Source organism: Equus asinus, chromosome 2 (genome assembly GCF_041296235.1).
Source record: "Equus asinus isolate D_3611 breed Donkey chromosome 2, EquAss-T2T_v2, whole genome shotgun sequence".
Taxonomy (NCBI): Eukaryota; Metazoa; Chordata; class Mammalia; order Perissodactyla; family Equidae; genus Equus; species Equus asinus.
Window position 1 is genome coordinate 192,584,748 of NC_091791.1, and position 6,000 is coordinate 192,590,747.

At 51.7% G+C, this 6,000-nt stretch overlaps 1 long non-coding RNA gene across 1 annotated transcript; it reads right to left on the reverse strand.

Annotated features, from left to right (window-relative positions):
* Positions 1-1,319: 1,319 nt before the first annotated feature.
* Positions 1,320-5,077, reverse strand: LOC139044563 (uncharacterized). The gene is made up of 3 exons (XR_011501600.1): positions 4,619-5,077; positions 3,225-3,300; positions 1,320-3,121 (listed from the first exon to the last, which is right to left on the reverse strand). It is a non-coding gene; the product is annotated as an uncharacterized lncRNA (long non-coding RNA).
* Positions 5,078-6,000: the final 923 nt, after the last annotated feature.

Consider the following 6,000-nt stretch of genomic DNA (forward strand, 5'->3'; position numbering starts at 1 on the left):
CTTATAAGAAGAGCCTAGAGAACTTGCTCTTTTTCTCTCAGCCATGTGAGCACACAGCGAGAAGGAGCCGTCTGCAACCCAGGAGGATGGCCCTCCCCAGAGCACCACCATGCAGGCCCTCTGACCTCTGACCTTCCCACCTCCAGAACTTGGGGAATGAATGCCCGTTGTTTAAGCTGCCCAGTCTGTGGGACTTTGTTACAGCGGCCCCAGCTGACCAGGACATACATTATACACTTAATGGGAATCTCATTAGACAGAATAATGATTCCTGCATTTGCAGAGCAGAACCCTGCAGGGGTCCAAACAGCGAGGAGGCGTGTGGGGAAGGCGCAACCTGTATGTCCCCCACTCACCAATATTAAACTGAATCTCAACCAACCACATTAGAAGAAATATTGAATTACCCTTCTACTCTCTCTAGAAAATATTACAGAATTATTGTCATTTTAGGGATGATCAGAGTTTATAGCCAAATATGTAGGGGAAAACAGTATTGTAGAGGTGTGCCAGTTGATGAATATAAATCATATTATTTTCTGAATTTTATAGAGATTGTGATATTTGTCTGCTTTTTAAAAATGTATAATTTGTGTGATTTCCTTTCTCATTATAAATAATATTCACTTTGCCCTTAATTTTGGCTTGGTAAATTTTATGTTCTTTTTCTCAAACAGGCACTCTTCCCAGACTGCATATATTTCCGGCCCACAAACCTGGGATCCACTTCTGTCTGGAGCAGGTGGGTGCGAGGGAATGAATGCCTTCAGTGTCTCTTATCTCCTCACACTTACCTGCACATCTCCTCTCATGGAAGAGGAACAGAGGCCCTGCTCCATCCCCCACCTGCTTCATGGTCCCTGGCCTCCTCCCCCACCCCTGCCTCCCCTCGGCCTCTGTCTCTCCACTGGCCTCCCCACCCTTGATGACCACGCTCTTGCTCTTTGCTGGCTCTTCCCCATCAGTCCCACTCCTGGAATGCCTATCTCGTTTTTAAGAGGCTTCCCAACTCCTTCCCTCCCCCTACATTAAATGTCTTGAAACGGAAGCCCATACTTCCTAATTCCTCAGTTCCCTGACATCTGGTTTCTCGCAGCTTTGGGGAAGGTCCCTAGAGTCACCATTGCCCAACTCTGGGGCCTCTGACCCGTCCTCATCCAATCTGGCTTCTGCCCGGCATCCGACAGTGTTGACACCACTCTCTCCTGCATCCTCTCTGCCCTGGCTCCCCAAGACCAGCTCTCCTCGTTCTCCTCCCTTGCCTCTGACCTCTTCCCCCACCACTCCCTCCCTGGTTCTCTGAGATACCGTCCCCCAGACTCTGGCTCAGCCCTCTTGTCTCCCCGCCTCACTTGCTCTTTCTGGCCCTGCTTGTTTATTCTGCAGCAAGTCTATGCCCTTGACTCTGAAGTGAGACATCTATTCCTGCGGCTGCTCCTGAGCTGTGTAGCACTGCTTCCAACCTTCCACTGGACAGCGCCATCTGCTTGTCCCACGGGCTTCTCGCACCAGCATCTTCGCAAAAGAAGATCCATGTCCTCGCCCTTCCCTCTGTGTTCTCCATGGTGGAAGATCACCACCATCTCCCAGTCGCTCACTGGGTATTCTTGGGGTCTCCCGGCTCCTCCCCTCCAATCATTGACAAGGATTACTTATTTTACCTTTAAGTCAGGTGTTCTTAACCTTTTCTTGTAATCGTTAAACCTCTTGAAAGTATGGTGAAGACTTTGGTTTGCTTCTCAGAATAATGCTTTTTAGTGCATAAAACAAAATACAAAGGATTACAAAGGGAGTCATTTTTTGGAAATACAGTTTCCAAAATTGTCAAGACCTTTGACACAGGAATACACGTAATAACGCACGGCTACAGTCTCAGGTACTCAGATCCACAGTCAGGTCTACTCACCATCATGCTAAAGTCATGCTGGCATAAAGGATACACAGAGGCCTCTGCAACAACTGAGACAGCAGTGCAAAATCTGTGACTTCTGTGGGTAACAAAGCCCTAGATATTGCTAAGGTTACTACAGCAATTTTCTTACATTAATAATAGAACAATGTGATAGATTTTAGTATGAGAAAAGTGAAAATAAAGATGTAATGTTTTCCCCATACAAATTACAGACTCTTGAGTTCTATCCGGGTTAAGATACCTGCTTTACATGATCTCTTCTCTGTTCCTCCGACCTCATTATAGACCCCCAGAAGCCCTGAATGGACCCCTCCCTTTTCTTCCACACCTGCTCTTGTTGCAGTGTTCCCAGCACACCTGAGCGGAACACCCCTGTCACCTGAGCTGGGTACCAGTACAGGCCTCCTCTCTCCACACTCTGTCCTCCCCCCCAGCCTCGTCTCCTCGGTGGAGCTCAGATTGCTCCCCCCCTCCACCCCGCTTGTCTGCCTCATTTCTTCGTTGGATTGTACAGCAGCCACCAGGCTCCCCTCGCCTGGCCTCACCAAGCCTTCCCGCAGAAGCACAGATCTGTGGGAAACCCATCTGATCAGGGTGTTCCTCTGACTTCATCCCCTCACGGTCTTCAGGATAAAAGCAGGCTCTTTAGCATCATGCGGTGTCTGCCCCGCTTCCCGCCCCAGCTCCTACAGCGCTGTGCTCCAGTCGCCCCTCTTCCCGAGTCAGCCAAACTGCAGGACAATCGAGGCGTCAGAAGCCAGGGATCTGGAGCCAGTGCCTCAGTTCAAATCCTGGCTCCCCCACTCATGACCCGCATGGCCCTGGGAAACCACTTTTCCCCTCCACGCCTCAGGGACCTCAGCCCTAGGAGGGACCACGGGCGCCCTTGCCCCCCAGGCTTGTGAGAGCCGGTGGGATACACGTGAAATGTTCAGGACAGGCCGGTGATGTGTAGGACCTCGTCATGGTTTCACAGTTCCTTTATGGGGATGGCCTTTCTCCTGTTCTCTGGTGGCCCAGCTGGTCCTTTAGGACTCAGCCCAGGCATCTCCTGTTCCTGAGAACCTTTCCGTCTCTGCAGAGCTCATCAGCCAGCCACGTTCTGCAGGAACGCATGTGTCCACCCCGCAGGGACCTCGGCCCCTTCCCTTGTAACCGGGGACTGCCTCCAGCCAGGCGGGGCGGGCGGTCAGCAGGAGGCCGAATGGACTAAAGAGAGAATGCAGATCAAAGGACAAAGCGTTAGAGTAAAGAAGAGCCGGTTCTCTCCTGACAATTTGCTTTTCAAAATATTCTGTAACAAGGGACTTACTTTGCTGTTTTTCTGAGTGTCCTGTCTGTATCGAGTCCTTTGTTGGCCAGCTCTGGGGCCTGATAGCATCATGCTCCTGAAACAGGAGGGAAAAAGAAGTGTGCGCCTGTACGTGCATATGTGCGCAGTGTACATCCATGTGCACATGTGTTATATGCACGCATGTGTGTCTGCGTGTGCACGTGCACGAGTGTGCCTATGTGTGTACGTGTGTGTGCATGTGGGTATGTGTGTGTGTTGGGGGCAGGACGCTGGCGGGAGGGAAGCCCTCAGCTGCTCCTCAGGAATCAGGTCTCCAAGGACACATTGCCATTTAATACTCTCAGCAGAGGACTGCAACCACAGGAGTGGGAAGGTGAGCATATTTTTAGGAACAGAAGAGAAGGCCTGCTGTGCAGGGTCCTGGCTGAGGGCATATCCCACGTGGCAGCCGCCCCGGCTTGAGTCAGAGCTGTCCTCGTTCCGTTCTGTTTAGACATCACAAAATAATTGGCGTATTGGGAAAAGATTAAACAACATGAAGGGTAGAAAGCAGAGAATCAAAACCGCCCCCTCCCCGTGCCACTCCCACAGGTAACCTCGGCTTCAGGGCGGATTTTAAGACACACGCAGGGACACGGTGTCACATGTACCGTCGGGCTGCAACCACGCTTTAAAAATCAGAAACGGAAAACCATGCCTCGAATTGTCCAGAGAAACAAGCGGGATGGAAGCGCTACAATAAACACACATTTTTTATGGTGGAAGAAAGAAGCTATTTAGATCTGAAACACACAAGGAACTCTTTATCAGAGAGGGCCCGAGGTGCAGGAGCCGGTAGAGTTTGACTCCTGGCTCTGCTCTCTGCTTGATCCCTTAATGGATCGGCAGTGCAATGTCCCAGGGAGGAGGGCCCAGCATTTCAGGATGCTCAAGAAAAGGAGGCGGCCTGTCCTGGGGCCTGGAATCGGGATGGGGAGGCCCATGGCCGCGAGCAGGAGGCATGGCCTGAGTAGCCTCCCCACCTGGCTCCTTAAAGCCACCACCACTCTTCCACAAAGGCAAAGGGAAGCTGGCACCCGTAGGCTGGGTCCTCAGAGAGCAGAAGCGACAGCTGTGTCAGGGGAGAGCCCAGAGCGGGGGCAGCCCGGGACGAGTCTAAAGACAAACTTGGCTGATGGCCCAACAAAAGCAGAGGAGGGGCTGCCCTGGCCGATCCCCCCAGGCTGCTCTGGGGCCATGTGGGAACTGAGCCCAGACCTCCTTCCCTGGGTGTCACCCTTCACACCCCCTGGGGACCAGCCTGCCCTCGGCTCGTGCCCCCTCCATCGCCAGCCCTGGCCTCTGCTTCTAGGCCTCCCCCACGGCCACCTCGGTGGGGGTCTGAAGAGGGGTTGGCTGTGGTGCCTTCCCACCTTGCCGCCCACGAGCTGTCCTTCGGTGTTGGGAGAGGCAGGGCTGGGGTGAGCGGTCCAGGGGAGGAGAGACGCGCCACGCGGCCCCGTTTGACCTGGGCCCCCATGTGGCTGTGAGGATGCTGTTGCGTGTCCCTGGGTTCTCCAGGCCCCTGCCGCCCTCTGCACACACAGCCTGCGTCCTGTGCCTGCTTTGGAAGATCCTGCTCCCCAGGCTTCATCAGGACGAAGTTTCTCAGCTGTAAAATGATCAGACTCCTAAAGAGATTAAAACAGAAAACTGTCAACAGGAAGAACAAAAACACTTGGGAAGTAAGAAAACTGAGCACTAATGGGGAACAGAAAACAGAGGCTGGAGGAGTAAATTCTTCTAATATTTAAGTTTAAAGCTAAAAAAAAAAAAGTGTTTCTGTTTGGTTTAAACGGTTTAAACAGAGCCGGCAGCATCTCGGGGTCTAGAGTCAAACATTCCGGCTCGGAGCGGTCCCGAGGCTCACACTCCTGTCGGCTCACGGCTGCCCCCACGTGTCTGATCTGAAAATCACAATGCAGAACGTGTCCATTTTCTGCTTTGCAAATAAACGGTGGAAAACTCCCAACAGTCTATTAGTTCCCGAGATAATAAACCGCAGAGAATTAAAGCAATGTTTCAGCTCGTTAGTGAGAACTGTGTAGCCCAGGTGGGGTTTCAAGAAGTCTTCAGTTTTATAAGACACCATTATGTTGCCTTTCCCCCTCTTTTTTTGCAATTCATTGTGCCTTTGCTGAAGGGATAAATTTAATCCTCAGAGGGAGTGGTTATGATTATATTAGCGATGTAAGTCCCACTAACGGTACCCCCTTCCAGAGAAGCCACACGACTTATTCATTGATGTGCATTAGTTTTTATTTTATAGCATTCAATGAAAATCCAATAAAAATCCAGGATGATTGACGGTTTGCACCAAGAGTCTCTGATGCGAGCTAATTTCTGATACGTGGCTCAAAACAAACATGCACCAAAGCGCCACCTCCCTGCGCTCACCTGGCACCACTGTTTTCAGAGAGCAGATCGGGGCCCGTTGTGACGTGAACTAGGCTGCCTCTCTGGGTTGGTATTAAGCACCAATTCTTCCCGTTTCTTGCTCTTCCATGTACTTCATGTGAGCCACTTCTTGCTTCATAGAAACCAGGGCCACAGAATATCATGTTGTCCTAGATGGAATTTGGAAAGTGCCTCCCGCCTGAATAGATGAAGGGGCTGTCCTGCACACAGAAGGTGGCAGCAGTCTCCTCTTCAACACGGCCAGCTGCTTGTTCCTAGTGCTCATCCCAGAATCTTGGTTCTGCGGGGGCAGCCTTGGTGTTGCTGCCCAAAGTCACCAGCTAGAGCAGCCTCTGTG